Raw genomic sequence first — 14,315 nt, 5'->3', positions numbered from 1 at the left:
AAATCGTACCATCTACCATTTGAAAATCCTTGATCCGCATGCACCAAGTCCTAGGCGTTGAAACCGTTGTCGCTTGAGGGCGGGATGGGGAGGGGGCGGAGGAGGAGGAGGCAACACGTATGACCCTCTCTCAAGCGCCTTTAAAGAAATGTACCTCCGGGATACAGCTACCTTTTAATCCGTGCCCACATTCTGTAAACCCCATCTAATTGGCACATTCATCGGAGGCGGAATCGGGGAGGGGGGGGGGGGGCTGGTTTTTCAAAATTAAGAAAAGTGTCCCTTCCGTGACAAACGGGCGCTCCTCCATTGACCAAAATGTGCCCCTTCCAAGTAAAGACAATCATGCCCCTACAGTCATAGCATAAGGTCTGCCTTCTAACGTAAATTTTCATCTTCTTTATCTATTGTGCTCTTTGTCTGTACCCATCCATTACCAAGCGGATGCCCCCTTTGTTTGCCTGCATCTCTTTTTGTGTGCTTTGTTCCGACATAACAATTTCCCCTCTTGTATAACCAAGCTAAGTATGAAAAATATATAGCTTTATATATAGATAGGGTTTGACTTGAGCCAGCGCTCCCAAATACCCCCTTCCAAGGGAACAAAAGCCTTTTCCGCGCTCCTTGGGTCATGGCAGGATGTAATTTCCCTTTGAGCCTACAGAAACAGTGTTGCCACCCATAGCAGGCAATATATCTATACTACTACTGCTAGTACTACATAGCTACTAATGCTACCCCCCCCCCCCCCCCCCTGATCGTGTAATCAATCCCCCGACGGGATCCACTACTTTGAGGGGTACTTAGCATTGATGCCCACTTTACCATTAAAAGTAACTTTCATAGAAACCTTGATTTGATTGGATAGTGAGTGATGCTGCAAATTTAAATACTATTGATTGCAAAGTTATCATCATTGCTAAATTTTATGCAACAGAGCTCATCCCGGCAGCCGGCGAGCTCATCCATCTCACCATAAAAACAAAATGTATAGCGCCATCTTTTGGTATAACACGTAGTCCAGAATCGGGTCGATTTGATAGTCTCTCTATTTTCCATGTTTTCAGCTAGCTCTGTGGTATGTTACGGTACCAGTCGAGCGTTATATCTCGCCGCAGCACCTGTAGCTTTGGAAGATACGGTGGAAGACAACAATTGAGGCTCTTTTACTTTATAAAACAGTGTGTCACCTGCAAGATAATCTAGATCACGTCAACAGACAGGTAATTATGTTGTGCATGTTTTTTTTTCTCGGTCTTCCATTAGTTTTTTAAACCGATGAATATGAGCGCTTATACTGAGCCACCGAACCCTCGTAAGCCCTCGGCCAGGTAGGGCTGGAGCAAGCTACACTGGACGGCCGCTCCAGTTGTGTGAGAGGGTGGGTGCACGGTGAACATGAGCATGAGCGGGGTTGCGTGGTAGCGGGAGTTGCATTTCATGTTGATGTATGTGAATGTATGACCTCGAAGGGTATTAACTATATTAAGTATTATATCTTGGTATAATAGCTTGCTGGTGGAATGGTGGTACATTGTTGATTATGGCCCATGTTGTCTTATGTGGAGTGCAGTGCATGTAAATATGTGGTGTGTGACTAGATCTATATGATATATTATTTTTGATATATCATATAGATCTATCATATCAAACATCATATCACCTAGTCCTCAAGGTTAGTAAAGCTCATGAATTGCTCAACCTTGGTCATATATTTGCAGTTATATAACATAGTATAGTTTTAATTTTTGTGTTGTATAATATAATATAATTATGTTTATTACAAATGTACTAAAATTCTTATTTCACAATATGAAGTATAAAAATATAGAATATTGAATATAGTGTAAATCATTCCTGATATCTAAATACCTGTTCGTGAGTGACCCCTGGGTTTTTCATTTATTTTACCTCTGGGCCTGATGTAGACCAAAAGCTTCAGTCTCTCTCATCGTCGGTTGTTCCACTGAGACTACGTCTGGCTCCACTAGACCTCCGATTATAGATGGGGAATGTCAACAAATGTCAGTTTTATTAAAGAAATGACCCATATCAGACAGTTATTTCTGTCTAGGCCTGATGGTGCTGTTTCGTAATTTTAGGACTTTAAGTTCTTTCAAGCATTTCTTCATAAATAGATTATGGTTACACTGTATCTTCCATTTTTAGCCCCCTCTGTCACTAAGTGTTGGTCTGTCTATCTCTGTCTCATCTATCTATAGCTGGGTTTTTTAATTTGTTTATTTCATTTTTTATAAATGAAAATGCTCAATACCAGTTTGTTGGATCAGGGAGGTGAAAGAAAAGGAGGCGAAACTCTTGTAATTTATTCAAACGCATTCTTGAGTTCTACAGCGTAACAATGGGATGTGTAACATTCCACTTGGCTTTGAAGTTCCATACTCCGAACCGCGCTTCCACTGCGGGGACTTTCGGAAGCCAGGCTCCAGTTTTACATTTATTACAAAGTATTAAATTACCGGCAAAATTTCAGTGTAAATCAAAAACTTTATATGGGGATTTTATTGGGAATAGTGCATCAAACAAATTTTCAAATTTAAAACTCCGTCCTTCCTTTAATTTGTGTGCCAGAGTTGGTAAAAGAAAAATTACATCCTGTCAAAAACTCAATATTTTAGGATGATGCGCTAATTTGTGCATGCTTTAATGTCCCATTATTTGATCCATGGTTTACAATCTTCAATAACATTAAGTTTGCTAATGCGTGTTTTCGCGTGTTTTTTGTATTTTTCAAGTTTAAAAAAGGATGAAAGTACACAAGTTTGTGTTCGCTTGTTCTACTCTTTACACATTCAACAATGGATGAGAAATCATTGGAAGGGACAGCGAACAGTTGCAGTGATACCATTTTCTGATGTAGGAATTCTAACTCCTGAAATTTCATGCGCTCTTTTATCTCACCACCTGGTCAACAGTTGCAGATTAGCGCATAACTTTTCGGCGGCTTGGAGCATGGGGTCAAAGGAGAGCGGCTTGATTCCAGTCCTTCTCTATCACGTCCCTGGTTGGATCGAATGGGCAAACTTTATCCCTGTAGACGTCGGTGAACCTGCAATTTGCATACCAAAGTTTTGAAGTAGACCAATAGGCTATTTTCGTAATGTAACCGAATGTAATGCATAAGTCTTTGAAAAGTGCCTCAATACAAATTATTTCATTCACCTGATAGGAATAATAGTATTTCAATAGTGAGAATGCAACTGCATATATTAAGTGTTGCTAGGTAGGTCAAGCCATAATGTTTGTCTGACCTGGCAACAAATAATGTATGCAGTTCGGATTCTGTCTATTGAAATACTATTATTCTTATCAGGTGAATGAAATAATTTGTATCGAGGCACTTCACAAAGACTTACGGTATGCATTAAGTTTGGTTACATTACGAAAACGGCCTATTGTGGCTGTATTTTCTCTGAGGGTCACTCATAAATTCATGACAAATGATTTCAGTGGAACTCTTACTTATTGGGATGTTTCGGATGTTTACATATTTTCATATGTCTTTGAATCAGAGGTAAACATACAATATCATGTATTTCAAATAATCCAGTTCCTGCACTTACAGATAAACTCCAGTACTGGTAAAAAAAAAAAAAAAATTCTCACAGAATCAAATGAAACTTACACTGAATGTTCAAGATTACAAATAAATGACATGTGCCAAACAATTTTGGAAGAAAATGTATACTGGCTGAGTAATGAGCATAGAAAGACAAGGAAATCAAGGTAGTACTAGCCCCGACACCATGTGTGTTGTCCCATATATAGCTTTCTATGTGAGTGCTTGTTACTTTACCAAGACTAGGTCAAATTTATTATGATTTTGATGACTCCAGAACCTTGCAGTGCACACCAATACTTACATGCTACATGATCAACTGTTTCTGATCCTTTCCACACCATTTCTTTCACAATGTAATCGCATTACCAGTACTAAAGTTTAGCTTTAATGTGAAATGTAAATCACCTTTATAAAGGTAATTGGGGTAAAAAGGGCACACAATACTTTGATATATAAACAAGGAACAATTCAGAACAATACATAAACCCACCATTACATATGTACCTCGCAACATCTGTATCTTTTTTACCCTTCCAATGTAAATTTTCAAGATTGCAGAATTTCAAATATTTATTTATTAGAAGAAAAAAAAAGGCCTATAGTTAGCGACATTTATAAATCATTATTTAAAGTAGAATATAGACTCTCATTGCTGTTTACAAACAGAAATTACAGAAGGAGTTTTTCTTTGTCAAACTATTCCTGCACAACATCCAAGCACAACAGTCATTTTTTTTTTTGCTGCAGGGCCAAATGCTATCACATTGTTCTGGTTCCATTTCCTTCTATGCTTTGTAAAACATCACCAAAGGAGAGATAAGGTGACATCACCGATTAGACTTGTCAACCTGTTTCTAAACCATGGCGAGTGCAATGAACTAGAACTAGTCCGAAAGGTTAGGGGAAACAAAAATCAAAAGCATGAAAACAAGCATAGTGTGAAATATTTCCCACAAAAATAGAAGTTGGAGAGAATGAGACTTTGAGAATGGTATTTTGTCTTTCCCGACTGAATGTTTATCAAAGATCATGGATGATACATGCATGTAACCAAACATGCAGTACATGTAGACCTACAATTCTAACATGATTTAATTTTTAAAGAAATATTCCCACCATATAGTGAAATGGCAAACCATGTAATCAGATTGAATGCTAAAGATAACTTCAGCTAGAGTATGTTGAAATGTTCGTGTGATACCAAAATCAAATATTACATTTTTCAATGGGTGAAAATGTGATTTGTGCAGGGGTACAGGGGAGGGGGTTAATAAGAGGATGGCATCTATTAAAGACAGAAGCTGAGGATCGTTGTCACTACATGTTTCATACAAATTATTAGTTTGTAGTGGAATTTTTATCCTGATTGACTTAAATCTTTTGTTCAACTTACCTCAAAATCAGCTTGTAGCCTTGTATGATAACAAATTTACAGAATGCTGTACACATGTAGTGACCTTCTTCAACAAACACTGTCACATCACACCAGTTCTCAAAGCACTCCATTGGTTGCCCATGAGTGAACACATTGTTTTTTAAAACTCTGATGCTTTTATTCTATTGTGTCCATGGCTCTGCTCTACAGTACAATATTACTTGATAAATCATTAAATTCTGTCCAGATCTCAAAATGCTCTCAAAATTCTGGATTTCTTGTTCTTCTCATGCTCGATACTAAGTGGAAGAAAAGAACCTTTGCTCATGCAGGTCCTTCGCTGTAGAATGCTCTCCCTTGAGAATTTTTTTTATAGCAGATCAAGTGTGTGAAAATAATCTTTAAAAATATCTGGGTAATTTGGCATATAATTAATTGTTCTGTCATTTGTGTGTGTTCTATCTTCCTTCTGTTCCTTTGTTTATAATGCAGATGCTTTTATGTGATCAATTTTTTCTTTCTCTGTCTCACAAGTGTGCCTTGAGCATTTGATTTCAAGTATACTCACCTTTATTTGGCACCTTACAAATCCCATATATTATTAAAGGTAAAGACCAGTATTGGAAACGCCCCAATTTCAAAAAATGAAATGGAAGCTCTCATTACCAATCATGTGAAAGAATATGTTTTGACTAATACATGATGATAAAAAATTTGACGGGAAACCGTCTACTAATTCATATATTTGGTAAATTTGTTTCTCTCATGGTCTGTGAGAGATATAGGGTAGTCCCATATACATCTTTCTGTGTATAGTGCTTGTAACTTTACGAAGAATGGGCCAAATTTCTTATCATTTTGATGATTCCAGAACCTTGCAGATGCTAGATGATCAACCTTTCTGATCGATTCCACAACATTTCTTTCACAATGCAATCGCATGACCATAACTGGTCTTTACCTTTAATTATTATTATTATTATTATTATTATTATTATTAATTCCTGCAATCATTATCAGTACCTCAAGCAAAGCATGGAATTACAAAATATTTGGGATTTTTGGCTTATCTATAAAAGAAATATAGAGGCATGGGTTTTCATTTTACAAATTAACCAAAGTCCCACGCCCCCATACATAACCCATAGAAATAAATTCTACCACTTTCACTTTTTTTTAATACATTGATGCTAGAAGTGTTGATGAAGTGAAAACTATGTTGATATATTTTTATTTGACATTTGTATTTTTATGGAAACAGCAAGAGAATGACTTTTACTCCAATAATATATATATATATATATATATATATATATATATATATATATTTGTGTGTAACCAATAAATTGAATTTAATTGAAAGTGAATTGCTAAAGTACAGTATTGCTCGAAATAAAGTAGACACCGTACCGCCGTGTACCGCGCGGGAGCAAATTACCACGGTAATTTATTGAGTACCGCCACCCAACTGGTTACCGCGGTACTCCCACCTACCATAATGTCCCGCGGTAATGTACCACATTTGGGAGTCCGCAGTCTCGTAGAACACGAGATTCTTGTATGTTTAGTCTATCCTCAAAACATAAATAAATATGTGTGTGTTAATGTGAGTGAGAGATGTATGGGGATTTCAATTTTTTGATCTGTAATGAATGGAAATTGCCGATTGACTGACTTGATTCTACAAGTTCGCACGTACTGCACATGATGGTTGTTAGCCAACTAGGCATCGTTTGTAATTAGCTGAAAAAAATGTTCATTGATAATGAGAATAAACGAGTTTGGGTAGGATTTCACCATACCATCATTATTTCAGAACAATTGTTGAATATTTGAATAACGAAGAGCCTTTATTTCAAGAGGTAAAAGCAGCCACAAATACATTGAACATTATAATGGTCTGATAAACTTAAACTACCCCAGCGTGTAACCTAGTAACCAAACACAATGAAACAAAGGGATGAATGTAGGTCAATTCATTCATCGATACGCGAGGCACGCAAGTTTGATAACTACATAGGACATGAGTTATAAAGTATTCCCACATCGCTTTGCTCATTCTGGTTTGAAAATACAAACGACTTAACTATAATCACGTAGCTGCAATTTGTTTAGCTACAGATTGATCAATGATTGCATACTTACCTGATTCTATGACGTGTCCCACTTTTAAAATATCCATGTTTAACTATAAATCCGAAAATCAGATGAAAGTTATCCCAGGGACATCCATGGTTATACGAAAGATTAATTCCCTTACACACGTTGTTGGAACCACCGATGGTATAAAAGCTAAGTCTAGTTTCGGACACAATAATTCCATTTCTAAAACCACTACAACAACGATTCGTACAATCTCGTTCTATCTCTAAATGGTGATTTTCAGATGAAAAGTTAACTCTTCTCATTGGCTAAATAATAATTTGCAACTTTATTTTTTAAAAGCAAATAATTATTTGCTCGTTTTCAGTTGTCATTTATGGTATGGCGTCTGAATTGGCAGACTATGCAAGCCCTTTCAGTTTCAGCTGGCTGGGGCGTGTCATATTTCTTAGATAAGAACTGTCAAAACATGTCTGGGAAATGTAATCACGTGCAGGAGGGAGAGAGAGATAGAGAGAGAGAGGGGGAGAGGGCAGAGAGGGAAGTAGAAAGACGGGGTTAGGTAGAGGTGTGGAGGACAGTGACCTCATGTCATTTACTTGTTAATCAATCAATGTTTGACGGGACTTGTAAACATCCATGAAGGGTGATGTCTTCAGATGACGAATCAAAGAATAAAGGATAAAAGGAAGGGAAATACATGTAGATATTAAAGATTAAATGATATCAGAGATAGGAAATATATGGAACGAAGAGGCGACTGTAAAGGAATAAAGTATACAAGGAAATAGATGGGAAGAATCAGAAACTGGATAAGAATAAAGGATTCGTGGGAGAGGAAATCTACATGGGAGGAAGAGGAGACTTGATATAAATAAAAGGGTTATAGGACGAACACCCCCGGCCAAGGCAATTATCCCCTCCCCCTCGGAAAATTACCCCCTTTGATTTTCAGCCCCCCCCCCCCCCCCGAAAAAAATGCAAATTATCATCAGGGTGGACTTCCCCTTCAATGAACGGGGGGGGGGGGGGTGGGCGTATATTTGTCCTTGGGGCATATTTGTCCTAGGGGAGCTAATTCTCCTCCGTGGATATTCGTTCCCGGGGGGGGGGGGGGATATTTGTCCTCGGATGCTAAAGCCCACGGGGGTTATCGTTCCTGGGGGGGGGGGGGGGTGGTGGTTGTCCGAAGGTTCGTATTTCCGAAAAATGCAATAGGGTTCATAATCCGAAAATGAAATAGGGTCCATAATTCCGAAACTGGAAAAAGGTACCTAAAAAGAAACGAACGTTAAAATGAATTCAGGAGGCCGAGACGGCCTCCCCCCCCCCCCCCATCCCCCCCATAAGACTTAAGAGATCCTAAATAACTGTAGAGAGAGACATAGACGGGGATAAAGAGTAGAAGACAACAAAAGATAATAGAAAAGTATAAAGGACAAATAAAAAAAGGAAAGGAAGGAATGAAGGAAGAGAGGAATATTAGAAAAGGAGGGATAAGAGCGCAATCGGTGATATAGAGTGAAAGATAGAAGGGGGTATCATTATTGATTGATTAATAAGGTGATAATTGGAGGTCCGAGGCCATCTCACCGATTTCGTAATATTTTCTGATTCATTTATTGTTTGTTCGTTTGTTGCTATTTATTTGGTATTTGTTATTGGCTCCCCTCCACCCTCTTTCTTGTATTCATGGGATTAACCGTCTCCCGTTATTATGGGAACAAAATGTACATCATATTAACCCCCCCCCCCCTCCCGCTGGATCTAGTGTTTACAAATAAACTTGATTAATTTTAAAACAAACAAAACGGAACAGGTCAATATATTTCACGAGTTGTATAAACAAAAATAGTTACAATAGAGGATCTCCTTCCCCCTTTCTTTCTTCTTCCTCTCTTCTTTATTTCCCTTATTCTCATTCTCTCTTTCTCTTTTATTTTGGCGGGGAGGGGAGGGGGCCAAGCACGCTCCTTCCCCTGGATCCGCGCCTGTATTTCAGGCTTTTCTTGAGCGTTTTTAAATAAACCACGTCCGCCTTCTAATGTCAGCTAGTGCTTTGAATCTTGCCTAAACATTGAAAATGGATAATTTTGTTAATATTTTCTCTTCATGTGTAGCCCGATAACCCAGGCAATACCTCATTTGCACTCAGCCATTAGAAAGAGAAGACGATAGAAATAAAGCAACATAACATATGGAAAGAATTATCTTGCGGCCGCCAAATAATCTAGCTATATTTCCTCACGTTATGATGCAGATAGAAAGAGACATAAAACAAAGAATAACATGAGAGATAGAAAGATAGAAACAAAGAATAATAACAGGAAAGAACAGAAGATAGAAAGGAAAACAAAGAATTTCAAAATGAAAATAGAAAGAGGAAATGATAGAAGTATAAAAGCAAAGAGTAACATACAGAAAATAGAAAGAGAAGAAGGTGGTAGGATAAAAACAAAGAATACCATAAGGAAAGGTTGAAAGTGAAGAAGATAGAAGGAAAATAACATAATCATGATAAGGAAAGATAGAATTATCTGGCGGCCGCCAGACAATTATGACTTGGTTCGTAAGTATATGTAAATTGTATTGGAATGGGAACAATACAGTTCAGTTCATCTGAAGAGAGAGAGAGAGAGAGAACCCCTTACACATCAAAATGTGAGCTGAGCCTGAAAGAAACCGGACTTCAAGAAATCTTTTATGAACAAATTCTAAAGGTCCCCTTATTTCAAAGAGCCCGATGACGAGGGCGCTGGCTGGGAGATTAGAGAAACAATACACCTTTTATGAACCAATTCTAAAGGTCCCCTTAATGGTATTTAATGGCATTAACCGATTAAATACTGATTGCATATAGTGCTCGATAAAATCTTGGTTTTGGGCACATTTTCTGATGCAAGTTTCACGTCAATTATAGGACAGGAAGCAATGTGTTTGGACGTGTCGTATGTTTATCATGACGCCGAGAAAATATCGATTGGGAAATTGAGAGAAAACTTCATGTATACATCGTTGATTTATCCTTTGTGTTACGATGCAAATCCTACTAACATCGTTTGCCATTATGGATTATTTCGGATATGAGAGGTGGTGAAAAGAGTAGAAGAAAGATTGGGAAAGAATGAAGTAAACATTTTGCATGAAAAAGCGGGTGAAATAGATGATCAAAATTAGAGGAAGAAAGAGGATGCAAGAGAGAGATGAGGCTGTTGAAAGATCAGAGGACTGAGTAAATGATACGTTAAGGTAGAATGAGAGAGGATATATGAGATTTGGTGAAAATAGTAAAGCAAGCAGTGGCGGATCCAGGGTTTTCCAATTGAATGAGAGAGGATATATGAGAGATGGTGAAAATAGTAAAGCAAGCAGTGGCGGATCCAGGGTTTTCCAATTGAGGTGGGGGGGGGGGGGCGAAAATTTAAACATTTTTTTCTTGTTGCTCGAGGGGGGGGGGGGGTAGTGTGAGCACTACAACTATAATCATGTTTTTACTCAACAGCCCCTCCCTCCCCCCTTCTTGAGAAAAAAGTAACTTTGTGGTTACCATCTTATTTTAAAACTTGTTTGGGCAGGGGTGGGGGCCGTCAGTGTTTTTTGCCAGGGAGGAAAGGCCCCCGTTGCCCCCCCCCACCCCTCTATTGGAAAATCCTGAATCCGCCAATGCTTCCTAAATTTTGTTAATTTCCAATCTAAATGGTCCGTACGCTCTAATAATTGAACAATGATGTTCTCATGCCACGTGGCATTACTCTGTATCGTTATCCAGTCACAACAAACGGCTTGTAAAATAATGACATATTTATTACATTCCCGCCATGTCCCGAGTCGGCGCTCTCGGAACAAAGGTGCGTAACACTTCGCGGTGTTTTAGAACTTTGGTGTTGATTGACATGACACCACATTTAAGATAGCAATCGGCCTATACAGTGCCTCCCAGGAAAAAAAAAACGAAACCGACAATTGTCAATGTTTTATCATAACTTAATCACAATTATAAGAGGAGAATGGGTATGAATAAAGGACACTATAGAGAGAGGAAAAAGATGGATAGAAGAAGAGACTGGATAAAGGATACTAAATAGAAGGAAATAGATGGAGAGAAGAAGAGACTGGGTAAGAATAAAGGATACTAAAGAGAGAGGAAATACATGGAGAGAAGAAGAGACTGGGTAGGAATAAAGGATACTAGAGAGAAGGAAATAGATCGGGATGAGAAGAGACTGGGTAGGAATAAATGATACTATAGAGAGGGGAAATAGATGGGGAGAAGAGGAGACCCGGGGAAGAATAACTAGAGAGAGGAAATAGATGGGGAGAAGAGGAGACTCGTTAAGAATAAAAGATACTAGAGGAAATAGATGGGGAGAAGAGGAGACTCGTTCAGAGTAAAGGATAATAGAGAGAGGAAGTAGATGGGGGGAAGAGGAGACATTGACGTTGTTATTTTTATGCTTCTACTTCTTTCTCTTGTTTCTCACACCGCAACTATCTTATTTTTAGTATGTTTGAATATTTACACACATTCGTTCTCATGATTTACCCTTGACATCACTTGGAAATCGAAAAAAAAAAACCCTACGATTTCAGCTCTGCATAGCAGTTTTTTCAGCATGTCCGTACTCATCAATATTCATGAGCGCATAATCACGCACGCTGTTATGTTGGCAAGGCTCCAAGAAGTCATGTCATATCGTGGGAACCAAAACTTTCTCCCTGCCTGGGTACGTAGAGACCGTACATTGCGTAACATACACTTTCTCTGTCATCAAGTCACACAGAAGAGATTGAGATAAGAGTCGAGTTGTTAAATGATTTAATTATGTCAAGAAGATAAGAGATAAATTTGTTTCTCTGGGGACTTGCTGGTTGAAGACTGGTGGAATGTGACATGGGCCACGGGGTGGATCCAGGATTTTCCAATAGAGGAGGTTGAAATATGAAAATCGCGCCGATCGATATTTCGGGGGAGGGGGGAGGGGGATGAGCACTAATTTTTGTTCTTTCTTTTTGGGGGGTAGTGAGCCTTATTTTAGGAGAGTTCGTTGTGCTTTGGCATGCGAAGAAATTGAAGTGGCTTATCGGCAATCTTTACAAATCAATATATATTTTTTTTTAAAGAAACATGATTTTCAATGCAAACTCATGGACAGTGCTATCAAGAAATGACAAAGGCCGTTTGAGACCATGAAAGATAAAGCATTTCGGAGTGCGATCATGTTACGACCTACGGACGGTTATGCTTCTCCAACTCCAACATTAGTAACTGAGCTGATCGAGGCGATTGGAGACGCCGCCCGCCGGCGAGCATCAACTGGTCAGCTAATTTTTATAAGCCCACGTTTTCGCGCGGCGCGATCACAACCTTAGCCGTCGACAGAAATATAAGGAATGAAAGCATTTCTCCCGGCGTCATTCATCGTTTAAGTGATTAAACAATTATGGTAAAGCGACGTGCGAATCCTTTCCGTTTGATACATGACAAAGGGAGTGACGTACGTGATGGTTCATTACGAGATTTTCTTGAAAATCTCGTGGTACATTTTCGTGGTAATTACCGCCATTTGTGTACCGCACAGGGAAGAGTTACCGCGGGAGTACCGCGGGACTCAATCTTGGATTGATTCCCGCGAGACCCGGCGGTAATCTGTCTACTTTATTTCGAGCAATACTGTAGGTGTACATCTGCTTCAAATTTCTTATTCATAGTCATATTTTTACCCATTTACAGTACTCCATTTTCATTTTAGAACATACGATGATGACCATGAGCAAATATGAATAAAACAAAATGGTATTATGATATTTTTCAGAAGAATTCTCAATTTCGTTCTCATAGTACAACTCTGGGTCATCTGTTTATAAATGAGATTTTGTGTGGCCATTATAGGATAGATTTAATTTTCTGTCTTCTTTTATTCTGGGGTGTGGTACAAATACATTTCCTAAGCCATTTAGCACGAGAGTAAGCGCATTAGTGTTTGCACTCCCATTGTACTCGCTCACTTCAATTTGCTAATGAAACAGATGGCTTCTTTTAGATAGGCATTGATTGTTTTGAGTCATGAATTAAATATCACATTGATTGCATCAGTCAACTTCGTCTGTATCCCATATGTTGGGCTTTCATACCATGGAAATGGATTGTAATAACAGTGCTTGTATGTCAGTTGATATTTTGTTGCTTGTGTGGCAATAATCGTTATTCACTATATTACTTTATGTAAATTTTTTGATCTTTCTTGTTTAGTATTAATGTGGTTACAGTAGCCAACATTAAAGCATTCATTTCATATAAGGCTTAAAGCTTATCTGTACTAGTTTATAGGAGGGACCACACTGCAAGGTCACTGGACAGGTGGTTATCTCATCAACTCAGCTCTCAATTAATATAAGAAAAAGAGGATCATGGTGGACCAATGGGTCACCGATTAGGCATTATTTTCTATATAGAGGGAACAAGTAGCTACCAGTAGGACAGTGTGGCTTTAAGTACTTTACATGAAAATGTATGTTTTAAAACAATTTTGTAGGTGGAACTGACAAAAATAAAGCATCAAAACAGAAAGTTGTAATATTATGAATTCAGTTGTTGAAATAGTTATATTGCAAATTGACAGTGGATTTCTCTTCTCAGTGAGGTTATAGCATTTACATGCAAAATCTTCTTATTTTCTGTTGCTTTTGTTAATTTTTGTTGTGTAGGCAATACTTAAATTCTTTTGTTCTTTCTTAAATTTGTTAAGTGGTCAGGCTTAAAGGTCGGGAAAACATATATGGGAGCCATGAGCGATTAAGCTCTGGTAATAAACAATAGAATAAATCAAATTCATGACGAGGAAATTACAATTTAACAATATCAAATCCAAAAAGAGCTCAAGACTGTGAACGAAGAAATACATGTGTATTCTTGTTTACACTGGTTAATAATGAGGAACAAAAATCATATCCAACATATTGATTTCAGTAAAATTGTATTTGTAATTAGAACCTGGACCACCTTGTATATCCTGGTATGGTTGTTTATGTCTCGTCATCAGTTCCTGGTGTAAAATGATTGAGTTACTGTTTACCCGGTTTTATAGTAGCAGGAAGTTCATGAAAGGGAAATCCGACCTTGATAGCAAACTAATCTAGAGGAAAGCAGACAAATTGGAGAAGTAGACTGCTGAAAGTTTTAATGAAATAAAACAAAAATGAGACAGTTATCAATTTCTGAAAATTGTAATCACTATACATGTAGATACAGGTACA

At 38.1% G+C, this 14,315-nt stretch overlaps 1 protein-coding gene across 1 annotated transcript in view; it reads left to right on the top strand.

The window, feature by feature from the left end:
• Positions 1 to 1,069: 1,069 nt before the first annotated feature.
• The window catches only part of LOC594811 (unconventional myosin-Ia), a 77,298-nt gene continuing 64,052 nt past the window's right edge, over positions 1,070 to 14,315 (top strand). Inside the window, exon 1 of the mRNA XM_031000178.1 lies at positions 1,070 to 1,223. The gene's annotated coding sequence lies outside the window, so the exon portion shown is untranslated. The remainder of the gene's footprint in view (positions 1,224 to 14,315) is intronic.

This window comes from Strongylocentrotus purpuratus, unplaced genomic scaffold, assembly GCF_000002235.5.
Source record: "Strongylocentrotus purpuratus isolate Spur 01 unplaced genomic scaffold, Spur_5.0 spur5_scaffold_6, whole genome shotgun sequence".
Lineage (NCBI taxonomy): Eukaryota > Metazoa > Echinodermata > Echinoidea > Camarodonta > Strongylocentrotidae > Strongylocentrotus > Strongylocentrotus purpuratus.
This window is presented reverse-complemented; position numbering and strand designations above follow the sequence as displayed.